The sequence below is a fragment of the Leptinotarsa decemlineata genome, unplaced genomic scaffold (genome assembly GCF_025532065.1).
Source record: "Leptinotarsa decemlineata unplaced genomic scaffold, Ldec_3_MD MMD2_tig00000133_RagTag_RagTag, whole genome shotgun sequence".
NCBI lineage: Eukaryota > Metazoa > Arthropoda > Insecta > Coleoptera > Chrysomelidae > Leptinotarsa > Leptinotarsa decemlineata.
The window spans coordinates 7,822,326-7,842,408 of NW_027412542.1; the positions used below are offsets into that span (position 1 = coordinate 7,822,326).

The 20,083-nt window shown below is 33.8% G+C and overlaps 1 protein-coding gene across 7 annotated transcripts in view; it reads right to left on the reverse strand.

The window, feature by feature from the left end:
* per (period circadian regulator) overlaps positions 1-20,083 on the reverse strand; it is a 64,034-nt gene that overhangs the window by 42,506 nt on the left and 1,445 nt on the right. The gene's annotated exons all lie outside the window — the stretch shown is intronic.

Consider the following 20,083-nt stretch of genomic DNA (forward strand, 5'->3'; position numbering starts at 1 on the left):
TATGCCTGAGATGGCATACTTTTTTCTATACTTAATTACTAGTAGCACCTTGAAGTTACAGAATTGGTAAGGAGTGAAATGAACACTTAAGACACTTATTTGGAATTGTGGAGTTGACCGCGGTGACAGTGCGTCCGACTCACGATCGGAAGGTCGTGGGTTCGATTTCTGCCTCGACCAGATATTTTTCTCGATAGAATTTATCTGGTTGAAGCTGGAATGATTCTGCAACCGTTTTAGGAATCACACGTTAAAAGGTAAGACCTCGTTAGTCCTTAGCTCGCACAAGTTCCTCAACTTCTGAGAGTTGTCGTTCGTATGGGGGCGACAGCTGATTAACGGAAAAACAGATTTTTCAAACAGATTTATTAAAACGTAACTTTATTACTCCGAAAACTTCATACTTTTTTTTTATACAATTTTTTTAAAGCTCTTCATATGCCATCTCATCAACACAATTGTTGGTGAGATGACATAGTGTAGAACTGCCTACTACCGTTGGCATATATCGTAAACAAATACTTTTGTTGCAAGTCTGACCCATGTACCCATGTTTCTCCCGCACGGAAACGGGAATATACTTCGTTACAAAATATACATGCAACATCATCCTCCTAATCGCTACTATCCTTTTCAGAGTCTTCTTCAGGTATTACGACCTTTTTTGCAGCTCGGGTGGATTTCCTTAGTGTTTGCGCTTTCTTGTCAGCCACTAGCTGCTTGGCTAAGTCAATATCTGGGGTGGTATTAATAACTCCATATTTTTATTTATGTGACGCTAACATTTTAGGTAATAGTGATATTTCTGCCACAGAAATACTTCCAACTTCTCTATTTTCATCGAAATCATCCTTATTACTCATTACACGTGATGGTCCTGGAACAATGGAAACAACTTCTTTCGTCCGTTCTCGCTGCATACTTCGGCAGTAACATCGGCAGAGCAAAATATCCAGTCTGGAAAGACATTTGCATTAAAGGGGCAAATGAATGTTGAAAAAAAAAACATTTGTTGCGTTCGTAACAGTGGCTGCTGCTGGGCTGAAAATCTCTGCAACTTGGAAATGTGTTACAGTCCGGCCTGGATGATTCTTCAACCATGTGGTGAGCTCTTGATTATAGTATGAACGAACCTTAATTTTTACTCATTAGTCAGTGAGCTATGCTTGAAGACTGGCAGTAAACAAATCTAAATAAATTAACTTTAAATGTTCAAGCCAGTCTCGGATATACCTGCACAGTAGGTTGAATAGACTGACGCATATCAGAAAACAACTACTGCACTGGCTAATACCACGAACGGCGTTGGATTATATCCGACAGGCGTCAGTGCAGGAATCTTCACAGAGCAGCACAGATATCCTTAATTTTTAGTTCATTTTTAGTTGCATTATATTACCATATACACAATAATATGAATGTAGAATATTTTGTAAAACAAGTGAGGCATATTAGCTAGCAGTACCTACTTTATAAAACGCCTCAACTTGGCCTAAAAATGAATACTTATTTCTTGTTATCTATTATAAAAAAAAACAGTCATTGTTCCTTAAATACAGGGAGTTCCGTTTGAAACTCCAAATTTGGGATAATTTTCTGTGAAATTAAAAATGATACAAAAAAACTTTTTGATCCACTCAATCCTAATTGTGGTACTATGCTAACCAACGAAATTCCACATTGATGCCAGGAGACACGAAATAGTTATGAGGACGAGCCTGAATCAGTTTACACCAGGTATATAGTAAGAGCTTCACGTAAGAAAAACATTTAAATCCTATCATTTGAACTTTTATGTCACCATTTGTTGAAATGGAGGTTTGAAAGTTAAAATTGATATTTATTACAAATAATATTTCATATGCTGCACTTTCTTCAGTGGCAATGCGTCCAATACCGCAACGTGTGTGCGAGGCCCTAGTTTTGGAAATTGGGACATTCCATTGTAAATTTCCCCTTTTCCAGTACTCTTCATTTTTATTTCTCAAGTATTGACAGTTTTTGAGTTATTTACGAAAAACTAAATGCCATTTTTCATCTTCATTTGTTAACAATATTTGCAAATTTTATGGGTACTGTTATATCACTGAAATACATCTTTTCATATCGGCATTCTCAATTTAATGGTCTATTGCTCATAATTTGGAAGCTTGACGTCTATATTTTAAACGAATCTCAACTTGTCAATTGGATTACACATTTTCTCGCACTAAATAACAACCCTTCGATCAACTCGTGATCAATGAAATCTGAACCCTTTAACGTGATTGAGAGTGGTACGGTTGTTTTAAAATGTGACTTCGTCACGTTATCATACAAGTCGGGAAAATCCAACGAGAAGCAACACGTTATTGAGGCTTATATACCTATTAGCTCGAGGTGATTATTCCCAGAGGTATTTATAATCCAATTTTCTCATAAATTTGAAACAGACGCCTCTAAATAGAGCACGTTTATCTACGGAAACTTCAAGAGCTTTGGGAATGTGACTTCAGTCTGCATGAGAGGAAAGGGGCAACCTTGAGCATGTCATATATATATATATATATATATATATATATATATATATATATATATATATATATATATGTATATATATATATATAGAGAGAGAGAGAGAGAGAGAGGGTAGAGATTAACGGGACTTTTAGTCAGACACGTTCTGAATGAAGAATTCGTCAGGACGAAGTAATCTGAGTTTTACAATTGAAAATTAATTATTTTTTTACAAAATTGGAACATTTTTCGATATCAATTATCATCAATGCTCCAATTTTGTAATAAAAATCATTCAGTAATTAATTTTCAATTGTAGAAAGCTTGGCGAATTGTAAAATAAACTAAATTTATTTTTCGAACGTGAGTCATACTCAGTTGAGACTCAGAGGAAACAAAAATGAAGGGAATTTTTCAACAACTCAGGAAAACTCTAAGAATGGGAAACTTTTGATCATCATGTATATGGAAAAAAGACATTTCTGAAACTAGAAACCACGTGAGGTACAACAGAAATGTCAATTTCAAAATTTAGAAATTAAATTAATGATTTTTAGAATAACTACAACAGATAGAACTTGTGAATTAGTACCAATCAGATATAAAAATGTATATGTTGTAGGAAATTTGAGGAGATAGGATAAAGTATTTAGGATTAATTAATATTAAGGAAATGTTTAGAAAATAGAGGGGTAGAAATTTTCCTCAGATACAAATGTTGGATAATACTTTGAGAAAATTGAGTTATTTAAAAATAAGTAGAGATATACAAAATTTGTAAGTTGATAACAGAGAAATGTAGTTAAATTCAGATGTTTGTATCAAAATTGAGCATGTAAATTTCAAAATTTGAACTCGTTCAAAATAATGGTAACCAAGGAAATTGAGGATTCTTTATTGTTTTGTCATCAACGAGAATTGATTTCCAAACTTTGAGGGAGAAGCCACGTTTCATTGATGCTCCAGAAATTTTTAACAAAATTAATTTAAAAAGTCATAAAACAATTAGAAAACAAACTGTTAATTAAAATAACAGAATATAGTACAACTTACCTTGAAAGAAGATCCCAAATTTGGAAAAAATCAGATAGTTGCCTACCATATTTTCCATTGCTGGCAGTCCAGTTCCGGACTGAGTTATCCATTGAAAAACAACACTGAACACAGAGAGAGGGAAACCAGGTATTTATGAAGAATATAAAAAGTTCGAACTTTCCAAATTATGTCATATGCATATGTGAATAAATTTCCATAATCAATTGGCAGGCCATTATAATCGATTTGCCGAAGTAAATACGATATTGCAGTTTCAGCTGATAAAATGGAACATTTCAAACAGTGATTTGTGTAATAGTCACTAGATGACATTTTTAGATTCAGAGTAGTGTATCGATAATCATCATCATTGTTGCTAGTTTCATCACTAAATTTCACAACCGGTGATTTGAGAGTTGAATATTTTTTGAAGTCTTTTTACAAAGTACCATTAAATTTGTTATTTGATGGTATTTTGTTGTCTCTTCAAATATCATCAACATGTACATCAACAGATCGAGTTGAATCATGGTAAGTTCTATTCAACTGAGTAAACTCACCTAAGATGTTGAGAAATATTCCTCAATAGGAATATTTGATATATGCCATATTGGGATATAAACTCAACAAAAAAGTCTTCCAAAATAAAATTAAATATTGATAATCAAGAAACGTGTTGTGTGTTCTTTAACCTCATAAGAATAATTTTCACAACGTTTCGACAAAGTCTCATTTTCCATCTTCTGGTGATGTCTGGAGTTTTACAACTAGACTGCTTTTGCCAAAGTACTAATGAAAATTTAAATTTCATAAGGGCAAAATGTCGAAGCCCTTAATATTGACCATATTACGAAATTATAAATATTCATGTATTTATTAACTATTGAAAAGTGTCTTCGTAATGTGGCTAAGTAGACATGGGTTATTTGTTACCTGAAATATTTTATGCTTATGTACAATTAGGGATTTCTTTTTAATTGTCAGAACAGAAATTGCTCATGTTATCACATATGCACTTCTTTCATGAACTGACAGTAGCTTCTTACATACATAGCCTACTGCATGGTCGAATATGGATATTTAATCATATTAGTATGAAATTTAAAGAAACAGGATGGCTCAAATTAGATAACTTCCAAAAACTTCATTTACTTACCTTGACGCACGATGTTTTAATATCTGGCAAACCTACATATCTCCTTAATAAACGTATCATGTTTAAAAACCTCAAGAAAAAATAATATGCTAGTTATTCCCAAACACTCGAAAGTATACTGTACCAACGTTCTTTTTCATATTCTGCACCCAAATTTTATAACACTCTTCCCAAGGAGTTTTGAAACTACTCTTTATATAATTTCAAAAAGAAATTGAAAATGTTACTTAAGTCACTGTAAATTTGCTTTTAAGACAGACCTGTATATCATAATTATTAATGCTATGGTTACAAATGAGGTGAAAAATATATTTGAGAAATTTAGGCACCAATTTAATTTATTTTTTATATTTTATAATTACACTAGTATAAATTGTTCTAAAATAAGTAGATTGGGTAAGTGTTATTGATTCTATATACCTTAATTCTCAAATAGTACGCGTATAGTTTTCTCTGATTTTTTACTAGGTTCAGTTGAAAAACGGCCTATGCTGATACTTTTCGTCGACACTTATTGTTCTGAAATTTTGTATTTTATTTTTATTATGTTGAGGAAAAAAACCGTAGTTTGCGCTGGTCAGGCCCTATCCCCCGAAGCCACGATACATTCGGGAGAGCGCGCCACCATTATCTACCAACGACCAACGGGTAAGTGATCATGGGGTTCGAGAATCATGTGCCCTGATCAAGCGCAGTGAGTCAAGAATGAAAGCCTTCTGCATCTGTCCGGCTAAGATGTCTGCCTCAGTGCGGCAAGTCGGTATGATTTTAAGATTCGAGAGTAGAGAGGGCAACATCAAAACAACCATCTAGACAGAGGTGTCTGGATAGAGTCTGCGGAGTTCGAAGAGAAAATCTCGATATTTTATCCGTTTTTCCTTCTCTTTTCTGACGATATTCGTCTCGCCAGGAGCTGAAAACTCCACAACAAACATCGTCTTGCTCTGGTGGTCGAGAAGGATTACATCAGGCTTATTAGCTTGTATGAGCCTGAGGGTGGGGAACGATTAGTTCCAATAAATTCAGTACTTCTCGTTCCACACAACGGATTCAATATCTCCTGGAGCGTAGGACAACACCAGTGTCTCGTCAATATCGTAAGAGTGTCGTAAATGGTAATATAGCATATGCTGGACATGCTGATAGCAAACCTTAGTAACTCGGATGCCTCGCGGCAGGCCCTGCACCATGTGCACCTCTATACCCAATATATATAAATCCTTTATTTAGTCAAAGACTAATAATACAGGCCAGTGAGTAACAATTTTAAAAGAAATCAGTAAAATCTAAAAATAAAATTGATTTGTTGTCACTTGTAGATTGTCATAGAACAATGAAGTATATATATATATATACATATACACACATATATACACACTCATACATACAAAATTGTCAATTACTAATTTACATCTCGTCTCAAATATATTAGCATAAAATCTTGCGAATACATAAAAAATATAAAAAATAAAATTAATGTCATTATATAGAAAAAGTAAAATATAGAAATAGATAGAAATAGAAATAGATTTATTTGAAATAAATATCCTAATATACACAAATATTATACAAATATATCAGTTATTAAACAGAATTACAAAAAAACTGAAATAAATAAGACCCTATATAATGGAGTATATTGGGTAAAACATAGCAGTAGTAGATGATGAAGAGATTAATAGAAAGAAGAATGATGAACAACTCAATTGGAATAGTATTGTGCCCGTAGATATTGAGATAAGGAGCGTTTGAAGAGTTGAAGGATGTTACTTTGTTTAATTTCATTAAGAAGCTTGTTATAGTCCAAGAGTCCTCTGTGAAAAATAGAATTCATTGTTCTTGCAAGGTTAGTTCGTGGGACAACCAAGTCATCTCTTCGTCTTGCATCGTATTTATGTATCTGAATAAACTCATTGAAGTAATGTGGTGCTTTTCCAGTGAGTATTTTGAATATGAATATCATAGAAAAATATTGTAATCTATCTTTTACTGTCATCCAATTCAGAATATCAATCATTGATAATATAGGAGTATATTTATGGCATTTTAATAACAAGCTCATTCCTCTGTTTTGTAATTTTTGTAGAGTAGAGATAGAATTACCGTCTAGTAATGATATCAAAGTAGCACAATAATCAAAGTGTGGTAGGATTATTGTTTTATAAGCAGTCAAATTAGATCGGAATCACTCGACTGTGGTAGACCAAGGTGTTGAAGACACCATGCTATTATTATTATTATTAATGATAAAAGAAGAAAACATGATCATTGAACAAAAGTTAACATCGATGCAATTGTCATTATTAAACAGCATATCGGAAGTTTTCCATCTTACATCAGTCATTATTCGAGGTAGCATTCGGATAAGAAATACTTGTCCCAAGATTTAAGTATTGCTAAAATGTACATTTCCAGGAATATACAACCACAGTTAGAGTCATTTTATAGAAAGATTTATAGAAAAATTCAATCTATCATTTCATCATACTTCTGAATATACAAATTCCAAGTGTGTCAAATATGCATTACAGAGCAATAGCACTTCTGGTGACCAACAAACCACCCAAGGAAAAGAAAATGGATACAGCAGCAAGTTTCGACAATGACACTATTATATTTTTTTCATTCGATTTTAGGACAAACTAAAAATATATATTTTGCGGCGATGCTGTGTCTTCTAAAAGAGGATTCAGACAAAAGTGGAAGAAAAATTATAATGAATCATAAATTTCTTGAACCTGGAAATACACACTTAGGAGGAGATACTATCCACGCTGCATTTGAAAATAGGAAGAATAAAACTACAGCGAAAATTTAATCACCCAGGGACTGGGCAAATTTGAATGGTCCCCCATAGAGTAGAATTAGAACAAAAACATTTGCTAAATTATGAAAAAACTGCAAAAGCTAGGTATATCCATCGCGATAGTATCGCTAACAAGAAAGCAGTGAGTTGATTGCAAATAAAATTGATGCAATACATAACTGGATTTTCCGCAAAAGGTTTATGCTTGGAAATTTGCAATAATTATACCATTGCCAAAAATAACCGAAGAAAGATTATAGAAAAAGTAATAGAAAATAAAATGCGCTATTTTATTAATCGGTGAAATAATTTGTCAGATAAACTCTAATTACAGCTACACAACCGCATTATTCGTGATTGTAGATGTCATTATTGATGCTATAGATAAAAAGAACAATAATTTTAATGATTTTGGATTTGACAGTATCAAACACAAAATAATATGTACTATTATAGAAGGTAGAGGTAAGGAGAACCATCTCTGTGTTTCATAAAGTGTCCATCCAAAGCCATTACATTAGGGAGGCGCCACTGTGGCAAGAGTGTGAATTTTAAATGAAACGCTAGAAGTTGAAGAATGAGGAGAGCTAGAGAAATCGGGAGTAGAAACTCCCGCTTTGAAATGGAACTGTTTTCGACAAAAAAAAAGACGTTCAATCGTTGACTTTTAACGTTATTTCACAGTTACTTTTTTAGGTTACATTTACCAAATGATATTCGACTACGTGAATACTTACATTTCTGTAAGCTTTATTTTATCTATAAACATTCGAACTCTTGATATTAGCGCCAAGTTGGTCAAATTTTCAACTATACTATAACTATAATTTATCGTTCACTTGAGAAACTAGAGGACACTTTTTCAGCTGAATCCTTCAGCACCTACCTCTATTCTCCATATGTGCTATATTATTTTTTGATTTAGTAATGCATAAATAATATTGATATCATCCTTCCTAGATAACAGGTCTGATATTTCTTCCACCTGAAAAGAGATTAAAACAGAAGTACCATAAGGTAACATTTCTAGATAAGTTTTCCATGCCTTTTATATTGCTCCATTCATCGAGAAGCTGAATTCTTGTACATATCATCTCTATAAAGATGACTCTCAATTATATTTATTTTAAAAATCGTCATACTACTTCTAGAGTGTTCACTAATTGTAGTAGTGTTGAAAATCAATCCAATCAAGTCAGTAGCTATTGTTTTTGGAAGTGATAGTATGAAGGAAGAAGTTAAAAACTATCTTGAAAATAGGAGTTTACTTCCAAGTCTGCTTCCAAGGCATATCCCCAAAGCTGCAACATACCACATCTTTGAATGTAGAATGTTGCTGAGAATTATTTGGAAAAGGGTTCCAAATAATTCTCAGAAAAACCATCGTCATGTAAAAGTATCCATAACAGAAACATCGAAGGTTACATCTAGCAAAAATCTTCGAAATACTGTTATGAGAAGCAAAAGTCGAATTAATGAAAGCAATTATAAGCTGCATTGGAGGCACTCTTGACCAATTTCATTTTTGTCTTGTAATAAAGGGGAAGGTAGGAATGGACTGAGATAGAATTTGAAATGTATGAAACAGAAATTTCGGAAAACTAAAGAAAGAAATTAACAAAACTAACGAAACTGGAGCTTCTCATTTGCATTTGAACTGAATAAACATCATTGAATTTGTCTAACTGAAAGAATCTAATATCAAATTCAACGGTGATATCATTTGTGTTTTCAATATATTGCTAATGACAGTTCAGAATCTCCCCCCACCACTCAACCTTGAGCTATGAACACGTCATATGACCTTGAGCAAAGAGTTCAACCTTGATGATCGACTTTGTCCTTGATACATGACTTTGATCTTGAGTGACCTTGAATGAAATTTCACAGATTTACCTCGGATTGGAGTTGATGGGGATTATGCCCCTTTGAGATCCAGTGGTACATTGCAGTACTGCTTGACAGCAAGGTGTGCGGTGTACTCAAATCAAGGCACTCATTCTTCATAGTTGTAGAAGTTGTTGATAGCGGTTTCATACATATATACTAGTGCATATAAATGCTTTCTACTCATGGTCATCTATGTGTACCCAAGTTCAAGTGTATTTTTTCACAGGTTATTTCGTGTATGTAATCCTTTCTTAGGGTTACTCCTCCACACACATACCCTTCAATATTTTTTCAAGATCATAACAACTACAAAGTGTTTTTAAGTAGAATGTGTGCAACAAGAGACTTCCTGAAAGTCATTTCAATATCATTGCGATGTTATAATGCTGGAATCAAATTATCCAGAACTGAATGATCTTGAATGTAAGGGGGTGAGAGCATGTTTGGACGGTGCTTCGAGATAAAAACTTAAAAATTAAAAGCTAAAAGAATATTGGGGGGAGATATAGTAAAGCGATGCAAAACATAATTGGTTTGAAATGAAAAAGATCTCATCACACCCTCCACTATTCGACGTCACATGATCATGAGTAGCACGTCACATGGCCTTAAGCATGACCTAGAACGTGCGGTGCGAAGTTCGATCTTGACGATTGACCTTGAACAATCATGTGAATTTCAACTATATCACCCTAAATACTTAGTTCTTTATCAATTATTCAAACACTTTTCAAATAATACATTTATACCTTAATCAAAACAATGTATGGTCCACAAATATTATCGAAGACATATGAAGATAATATACTATTCATCATGTATATCCATAAGGGACAGTACCGATTCAATTATAGATCCTTGAAGAACTCTATGATCTATTTAGAGTATCTAGATGATATGAGGGCTGGACCACGAATGAAATGTTTATATTGAATAGATTTGAGACATCATTACAAATATAGAAAAAACACGTTGAAATGTCTGTCCTGTCTCTAGTTTGACCTTCATTTTTGTACCTTGGAAGCTGTCTGACTTGTCCATTTAGTCCAAGTCTCCAGAAAACACTGCAGCCTCTTGAGCTTATTGCGTTTATTCTCCCATCTTCTCATGACACCCATTCTATCAGTATCGTTCCCTGTACTAGTTTGTAGAGGTTCCGTGTTGGATATGTTCGTCATATTCTTCTGAGCGTAATTTTGTACGTCCATATATTGCCTGCCTCCTGTGATTCAGTGCCTCACATTCGCATAAGATGTTTCGGTCCCTTCGTTGCATAATCTGCATCTGAAGTCTCCGTTGTACAGCCCCACTAGTTTGACCTTTGTTCTGATACGGAGCTGAAGAACCAATCAGGTTTCACAATAAGAATTTCATTTCCAGAACTGACAAAACCAATAGAAATCTTACATGGCCATCAACATCAGATCTCTTGCAATCTTTTTTAATCGACAAATCGAATTTTTCAACCATAATTTCCTCGATAATTATAGGTTTATTTGTGGAACAACTGTCAATGTCTTATTGAACAGAGTTATATAAAGAAAACATTCATCAGATCGAAATAGAGTTATATGCTGTCTATACTGATTATACAATTCCCTGTCCTTATTGCTGCTAAATATAGTAAAGGAAACAAACAGGCCATGCTGGTAACAAGTTTATTTATATCCACTGGTATCGGGATTCAATATAGTAGTTGTTTCGATAACAAAGCCAAATTTAGGTGTATTGCCATGACAGGATTGTCGATACATAAGGTGAAAGTTCATTCGAATCATTCAAATATAAAAATAGTTCGTTCGAAAGATATATCAGAAGACGGTAATTGTTTTTTAATTCATATTCTCACCGGTACATTGTATTTATATATGGTATAAATAAAAAATTAAAGTTCTACTTATTTTCTAAAATAAAAATGACAATTTCACACAAACAGTTTTTGTCCATAAAAAATGTGTGTTTCGACAGTTACCATACTTACTCAGGTATTTATTGGAAATCATTTCCACAAGAGAAACCTAGTGTGAATTAAAATGATTTTTTTTGACGTAAGGGAATAATAATGTCTAGACCTAACATGTCACTTACTCTCTTCGTAAAAAATTATCTGAGCAGAAATAAACAAAATTAGGCAGGTATTTACTTTTTATACACAAAAACAGTTTGTAAGGTGTTTCTGGAATTCTGTTACTTCATTTCTTCTTAATGGCGAATTGGTCTAGAATTTACTGTATTTTTTTTATTAAATACCTGTCTAATGAAATATATTCAGTCCATATTTTGTATTATTCCCATTTTGTAACTCACAAATATAAAATTCACCATTGAAATTTAATATACACCTCACTAAAATTAATCCAACAAAAGTTGAATGAAAGTTCTACTAATTGTAGTAGCCAAACTTGATGCAACATAAACTGATATTTCTGTACAACTACATTCGATGAAATGCCGGATCATGTGAATATCCAGGATGATCATTAGAATATTTTAAGATGAATTATTTATGTGGACATAGTTCCTCAACCGCTTCGTTTCTGATATACAGGATGTTGAAATTTAACAGAAAAATTCATTTTTCCTCTTATATTTGTGAAACCGCTTTGGCTTTTCTTTCAATTTTGGTACAAGCAAAGTACGCATAAAAATACATTTTCTCGATCTTACACTGTTCATCAGTGGGGTCCCTGTTGACATATCCTGCCATAGTTTTTATCAAAATCAGGATACGCCACTGTACTTTTTTCAAATAAATATTATTTTTGTAATTGCCCTCTATCTTGTGGTAAAATGGTCTCCAGCCTTTTTGCCGTTCGCGAATTATTTTTTAGTGGAAAATAAAAATGCATTCATTTGCTTGTTCCTATGCGAAATCATCCGTTTAATTGTATAAGGATTATTTTGTGGGCTATAGAAACATCTAGAGCGGTGGTTCCCAAACTATGCGGTCGCGACCCACAGGTGGGTCGCGATTGCAATTTGGGTGGGTCGCAGAAAAACAGATTAAAAAAATACTTTTGAATTGTTTTTCCCATTTTGGATAAAGGCTAGGGGAGAATATCGAGATCTTTCGAACATAGCCTTAAAAGAGCTGATGGGGTTTTCAACCATTCTCCACTTTGGTATATTTAAAAAATAAATATAGAAATAGACTTTGTGTGGAACGTGACCTGAGTTTAACGCTTTCAACTCTCAACCCAGATATAGAATTTCCAACTCCACAAGTCGCGGTAATTATAAGTCTCATTTTTTTCATTTTTTGTATTCGTTTAGTTTTAAGATTCTGAATTAAAAGTATTTTTTAGAAATGTATTTCATCTCCTTCACTATTTTCTTTTAGAGGTGTATTCTTCAAAAGTGAATGATCGATAACAATAAAAATATCATCAGTAATAATAATTATACTCAATATTATTTAATATGTGGGTCGCCAAAAAAATTCCACAATGAAGGTGGGTCCCCAAGCAAAAAAGTTTTGGGAAACACTGATCTAGAGGGTTAATAACTTGTTGTCAACATAACGTATAGGAATTCTTTAGAATTCCTATACGTGGTATAATTTACGTCATGAAAACTTGGTTATTGAAAATGAAAGTGTGTGAGTGCTTATGTACACACGTAAGAAGTTATATTCCGTTTTTTTCAAATTATTTGATTATTCAAGTTCATTCTTGTATTCCAAATATTTATTAAAATTTATTTTGATACTATCGTCATGTTGTACTGTGTATGGGACAACCTGATCATAAATGTTATTATTTAAAATTATAAGATTACTTCAAGAAAGAAACATTCAATTTAATTAATAATTTGGAATAATTGAATGGTTCCGGACTTTAATATTTAATTTATTATTTGTATATATTATTAATTGATTAATTCATTTGTACACTCATTAAGTAATAATGTAAAAATGTATTTTAGTTCATGATGTAAATATTTGATATATACATAAAACATAAATAATAAAACTGACCTCAAATTCTACAAACGTACTCAAAGTAACATGTAAAAACCACTTACAGTAAATTATCTTTAAATCAATAAATTGTTAAGAAATATTAGTCACCACGATATATTAATTGAAAAAATATATATTTATTTATATTTATATATATATTTTTTATTCAGACTGATACAAAACACGTGTTGTAGATTCAAAAACACTTGAATAAATATCGTGAATACAGTTGCCAGTTCTCACGCAAAACATACGTAGATGTTTTTATTTGTACTATGTCGGTAACTTTTTTTGAAAAACTGAAATATTGACTAGCCAACTTCAGGGACTTCTTTTCCGACCGCGACAGAGGACGGTTGTGCTGATAACGACCGTCCTTATAGATGGCACGTGGAATTCGTGGTCGGAGTGGGAGTCCAAAAGTGAGGTGTTTTATAAAAAAATTAAGTCAAATCCGAATAGATATTGAAGTGAAAGACATTTTGAGAGGACTGGCGGCCACCTACGCCTTTAACCAGTCTGGATGTTAACGGATAATAGTGCGATAATAGATGTATTATTTGTGAAGGTTCCCCTAGTAAAAAAATCAACTGTTTTATAAAAGAAAAAGTGAATGAGAAAGCTCAGGGTGGCAGCATTGCTTCGAGCAAGACAGCTGCGCCCCCGGACAAAGCTTCTGTTCACTATGGACAGGAGGAGTCTGGCCAAATGTGATCGACTGAGAAGCAACGGCCATACAAATTGAAGAAGAAGCTAGCTTCAGGGTATCGGCTTTTCGTGACGGTGTGAGCGTGCATCGTAAAAATTTATACCCATCATTTTGGTAAATTTTGCGTGCATTATTTATGTGGGCTTGCTGACGGGAACGCATATGAAGCCAGACGACTGTATCAAGAGCGCTTCCCAAATAGAATGGATCCTGATACTCGAACGATTTCAATCACCCACAGAAGAATGTGTGAAACAGGAGCCAAACCATCACTTGGAAGGAGAAAATCGGACTGCAAGAACTCCCTTTTTGACCCTTCTCTTTGATATTATGGTACGAGTTCGTAAGAGTGCAAGAATATTTTGAATTTTTGACCCTTCTTTATGAAAAGAATACTTGATATTGAGAATGACTGTACTAGTGTTTTTGCGACCACAATTCTATTGTCTGTATAGGAATAAACTAAGGTTATAATTCTAAATCTGATTTGCTGTATTGTATAATTTCGATCAAAATGAACGAATTAGTTCAGTTGATATCATTGGAGAATTTGGAACATCTCGAAAATCAACCTATGTTGAATAATAGACCGAACCCAGAAGATCCATTCGCCTTGAGTGAACGTCAGTTTATCAAACAATTTTGAAAAACTCATTTGGATCCGTCGGAGGTCGGTTGAGTACCTACTCCTTTAAAGAGCTGATAATTAAAATCATTGTAGGTTTTTTGAAAATCATAATATACCTGGTGTAATAGGGGCAATTGATTGCACCCACATAGCTATTCGTTCTCCCCTTGTTGATCATGTTGAATATCCTGAATACCTGTATATCAACAGAAAGAATTATCATTCTATTAATGTACAACTCGTAGGAACAATTTCAAAATGTACACATTTGTTATTTCTCATTCATTTTCATATTGCAGGTCTGTGATGCAGATTTGAAAATTTTGAATGTTAATGTCAAATACCCAGGAAGTACCAGTGGTGCCTTCATTTGGAGTCGTTCAAATGTACAAAGGCTCATGAGGGCTCTGCATGAAAGAGGCCTCACAGATTATAGTTTGTTAGGGGATTCTGGATATCTCCTAAGAACGTGGTTATTGACGCCCTTAGATTACAACCCTCCTCCTAATACACCTGAGGAAGTTTATAATGATAGACACAAAAGTACAAGGGTGAAAATTGAGTGCTGTAATGGACTTCTCAAATCAAGATTTAGATGCCTTTTGAAACACTGGGTCTTACATTAAGACCCTGCCTATGCATGTAAAATAATGAATGCATGTTATTTTACATATGTGTATTGAACACAATATACCTGAACCAGAGCAAGAAATAATCGATGAATTAGATTTTGGGGTCATTCAGGATGTTAACTATCAGGAACATGATCATGATGAAATTATTTTAGGAAATATTAATCCTGAATTGGTAGCAGGCAGAAATGCCCAACGAAGAATGATTAGAAATTTACAGTAATAAAATATATTCCGATGGTTAATTGCAGTTACTAACCTATTTCCTGGAATGAAAATAGACTTTCCACTGTTCATACTAATTAAAAACAATAATCAAAATCAAATATATTCGAATGGAAATAATACATCACATTATAACAAATCATTCATTTGAACATTATTAAAATTAATTCATGTAACACAAATGAAGATATATTCTCTAACAACCAAGTGTCGTCTTCAAAAATAAATAAAACTTTTTTACACATCATATTTCATATGATACTTTCAAGGAATTTTGAACATTTATTCCGAATTGATTCCGTAATTTCTATTTTATTTTCTTCTAAACTGAGTGTTTTTTTCATAATTTTCAAATTTTCTTCATAATACTTTTCTTTTCCAAATGCCGTGTGTACGACTTCAGCTGTTCAGCATATTTAGTTTGTTGGTGAGAGACAAAAAAGTTAAGTGTTTGGCGTGTTCGGATATTTTCTGCTATCGAAAAAAATGAATCAAAGAATTTGCATAAAATTTTGTGTAAAAAAATTAAAAGTGTTATGGAGAATCGTCGAATCACTATTAGAGAAGTTGCTGAAGATGTCGGCAAATCAGTTGGCTCACGCTATTCAATTTTTTTGGAAATTTTGGGCATAGAGCATGTAGCAGCGTAGTTCATTCCAAAATTGTAGAAATTTGACCAAAAAAACCGTCGCATGAGCATCGCTCAGGAATGTTGAATGACGTCTACGGCGATCCAGATTTGCTTAAATGGGGCATAACTGGTGACGAATCATGGATATATGGTTATGACATCGAAACCAAAGTTCAATTGTCCCAAAGGAAGAGCTCGGAAGAGCCAAGACCAAAAAAAGAACGTCAAGTTCGATCAAATGTCAAGATTTTGCCCAATGTTTTCTTCGAAAACTATGGTGTAGTGCATCAGTTCTTGCAACGTATACCACATGGTCGTACGATCAATAAGTTATGCGTCGCTTGCGAGAAGTAATACGAAGAAAAGTCTGGTATTGTGAAAAAAACAATTCTTGATTTTTGCATCACGATTCTAGGACATCGGCTACGGAGGCACATCTTCACCGGCAGCATGAGTTTACATATCCTAATGAGGATCTAGAAGTGATTTCGAATTGGGGTGAAAGTAACCAGGTTCAATTCAATACCACAAAAACCCAGGCATCGGTTTTCTCCAAGAAGATAAATGTCTCCGAATAATAATGTCAGGTCAAACAATTCCGCTTTCTGCATCGATAAGTTTGTTGCGGGGTTAAAATGGACACCAATATGTCGCACAATCATCGCTGGAATTGCAAAGGCTGCTTCTCAAAAGCTTGAAACACTCTTCCGAACCAGAAAACTGTATACACCTCAGCAACTGTTGATGCTTGATAAAGCTCGGATCAGATCTTCTTTGGAATATTGTTCTCATGTATGGAGCTCACTTAAACACTTCCCGTGAAAGTATCTATAAAAGAGAGACAAATCACCAACCTTTCTTCGATGTTCTAGGTTATCAAGGTTGCACGTGATGTTCGCGTCTCCAATCAGGTGGATGGCTCTTTTCTTGATGGAATCCAGTAACTTTAGGGTATGTTTGGGGCAGAGCTCCATACATGAGAACAATGCTCCAAAAAAGGCCTGATCTGAGCTTTATAAAGCATCAAAAGTTGCTGAGCTGTGTATAGTTTTCAGGTTCGGAACAGTGTTCCAAGCTTTTGAGAAGCATCCTTTACAATTCCAGCGACATGATTGTGCCAAGACGTATTGGTATCCATTCCAACCCCTAACAAACTTATCGAAGCAAAAAGCGGAATTGTCTGACCCGATATCATTATATCCGGTTTGGAGACATTTATTTCTTTGGAGAAAAGCGATGCCTGGGTTTTTGTGGCATTGAATTGAACCCGGTTACTTTTACCACAATTCGAAATCACTTCTAGGTCCTCATTAAGACATGCAACCTCCTATTGTCGGTGAAGATGTGCCTCCGTAGCCACTGTCGTGGAATCCAAATTGAATGACGAGACAAGTGTGCTGACGTCAGCAAAGCAATATATTGGAGTCTTGATCTTTTCCAATAAGTCGTTGATATACAATAAAAATATAGTTGGAGACAATATGGATCCCCGGGGAACACCAGCGTTGATGGCGAAAGTATTCGAAAGATATCCATCGACGGCCACTTGCAGGGAATGTTCTTTCAGGAAGCTGTTTTATATTGTCAGTTCAGATAAAAAATATAACGTTATTAGTGCTGAGATATTCTAAAAGTTTCTACAATTCCTAATATAATAAAATCACACGATCCCTAAATCTTCAATAACACTAATACATTCTAAAATTACATTATTAATATTATAAAAATATTTCAAAGTGTTATAGTTTCTAGTAAAAGTTATCGTTTTATATTTATAAGATTTTAGGGAAAGCTGATTCCTAATGCACCATCGGTTCCATATGATGTTCAGGTCATGTTTCACTCAGTCATCTACAGAAAAAACTGCAAAATGAATTTTCAGACCATCTGCAAACATCAGCTTATTACACTCTATTACATCACACAATTCATTCATAAAAATGTAAAAACTATAATGGGCCCAATTTGGAGCCCTGCGGCACACCACTGGTGGCAATGTAAATATGTCAGATTTGAAACCATTGAAACATACTGTTAAAGATTGTTCCAGTAGGATTTGGGGAGATGTGTATGTTTTGAACTGAAACATCAACAAGTAATTTTTTGTGAAGGCAGAGAATGATTTACTTTATCGAAAGCTTCCAAAAAATTCTTTCAAATCACATCTACTTGCTACCTATCATTTATGTTCTCACAGAGACAGGTACTGAAATAGGTCAAATTGATTGTGGATCGACAACGGATGTTTCAGTTGATACGTCAAAAAGAGTACTTTGACCACTGCACTGAAGATGAATGTCGCAGTTGCAGTTGAAACGTTTGGAGATTGTAACCAAAGAAGACCACGGGAAAACCCGGAAACCAACCGAAACATTGACGCAAGCAGTGAAAGCCTACATTCCTATGAAATGTGTTCTTTGTAGAAGTATTATTCAAAATGTAAATTGGTCTATACTTAGTTCTTCTTCTTCTTTGATATTTGCTTCCTTTGGCGCAGTAGAGCAGTGGTCTATAGTTCCTGACTTAATTTTTCTGTCAAATTTTTGTATACGATGCACTTCAGTAAATTTTCAGCTTTCAGGAAAAATTGAAGAAACAAAAGTAAGCAAATACATCATAAAACATAATTTAATATTATTAAACATATGAGTTCGTCCAATTCTTCGAATATTAGATATTTTTCAATCTCTAAAATCGTCCAGATAGTCTGGTTCAGTTTTATAAAGTATCAAGTAAAGTAGAATTGAATCAAGAAAATCCTCCCATTATATCCATATCCCCAGAAAACAGTTATTTAAATGAAAAATGAGAAATAAAACTTCCTATGTCTTTTGTACAATAATTATTAATCTTATTCTGGACATCTCCTCATGAAATGTAACAGGTCTCAATGGATTTTTCGATATTTCCAATATTTTTAATGTGGATTGAGTACAAGCCCCTGCAATTCATTGGGGATACATTGAAACGTAGTATGTTTATGATTAAAGTTCATAGTTCAATTATTACACCTTAAGTATAATGTATAGTTGTTAACCATGTAATAAGGCCGTCTTGGCCTATTTGGTTAATCAAATGAATAAATACCACTTATATTTGTAACTAACGTTACTGCAGTTTCGTCCTATAAGGACATTTTCAAACCAATACAATAAAATACAATAAACGTCAGTTAAAAATACAAGTGGTATGAAAACATAAGAAGTTTTGTGAAAGAAAGTTTTTGGCCTTCTACTTCTCCATCTTGATACAAAAAATGTGGGAAGGCCAAAAACTTTCTTTCCCAAAAATTAATCTCTCCTAAAAATATACCCCTTCAATTCAAATGGGAAGTTTTATTTCGCATTTTTCATGATGATATCCCACAACATAGTAACGGCTACATCCATCAGTTTACCGTTATTTAAATATTATCTGCCTCTCCCATCATAGTGGAGAGAAGCACTTCCCTGTTAGAACCAAATTTTGGTATAAGGGGATCGACTATCATCAAAAATACCAAACGGTATTTAAACTCTATTCATACTTTTCAGGATTATGGAGGAGTCGGCAAGTTTATTTATAGTATTTTCAGTCAATAATTGTAATTAGTTTTCAAGTTTCTATTAGTACGAATCGGTCCAATCATTCTTGCCCAAGCATTTTGAAATTTTCAATTCCATTTGCAGTCATCATAAAATAATGCTCCCGAAGGCAGAACCTTCACTCCATTTAACCGATCCTGTTAATCCTCTACTTTTCTTCTGGAGAGCGAGGCTAGATGGACTACATACTAACTTTTGCACATTTCCAATTGCACAAATCAATTTAATGCAGAGTGCAACAGACTATTGACTGACACTGGACACTGACTTTATGCTTCCAACTGTCAACTACGAACTGCCTTATAAAGTACTATTCCCCAGTAGAGAGGA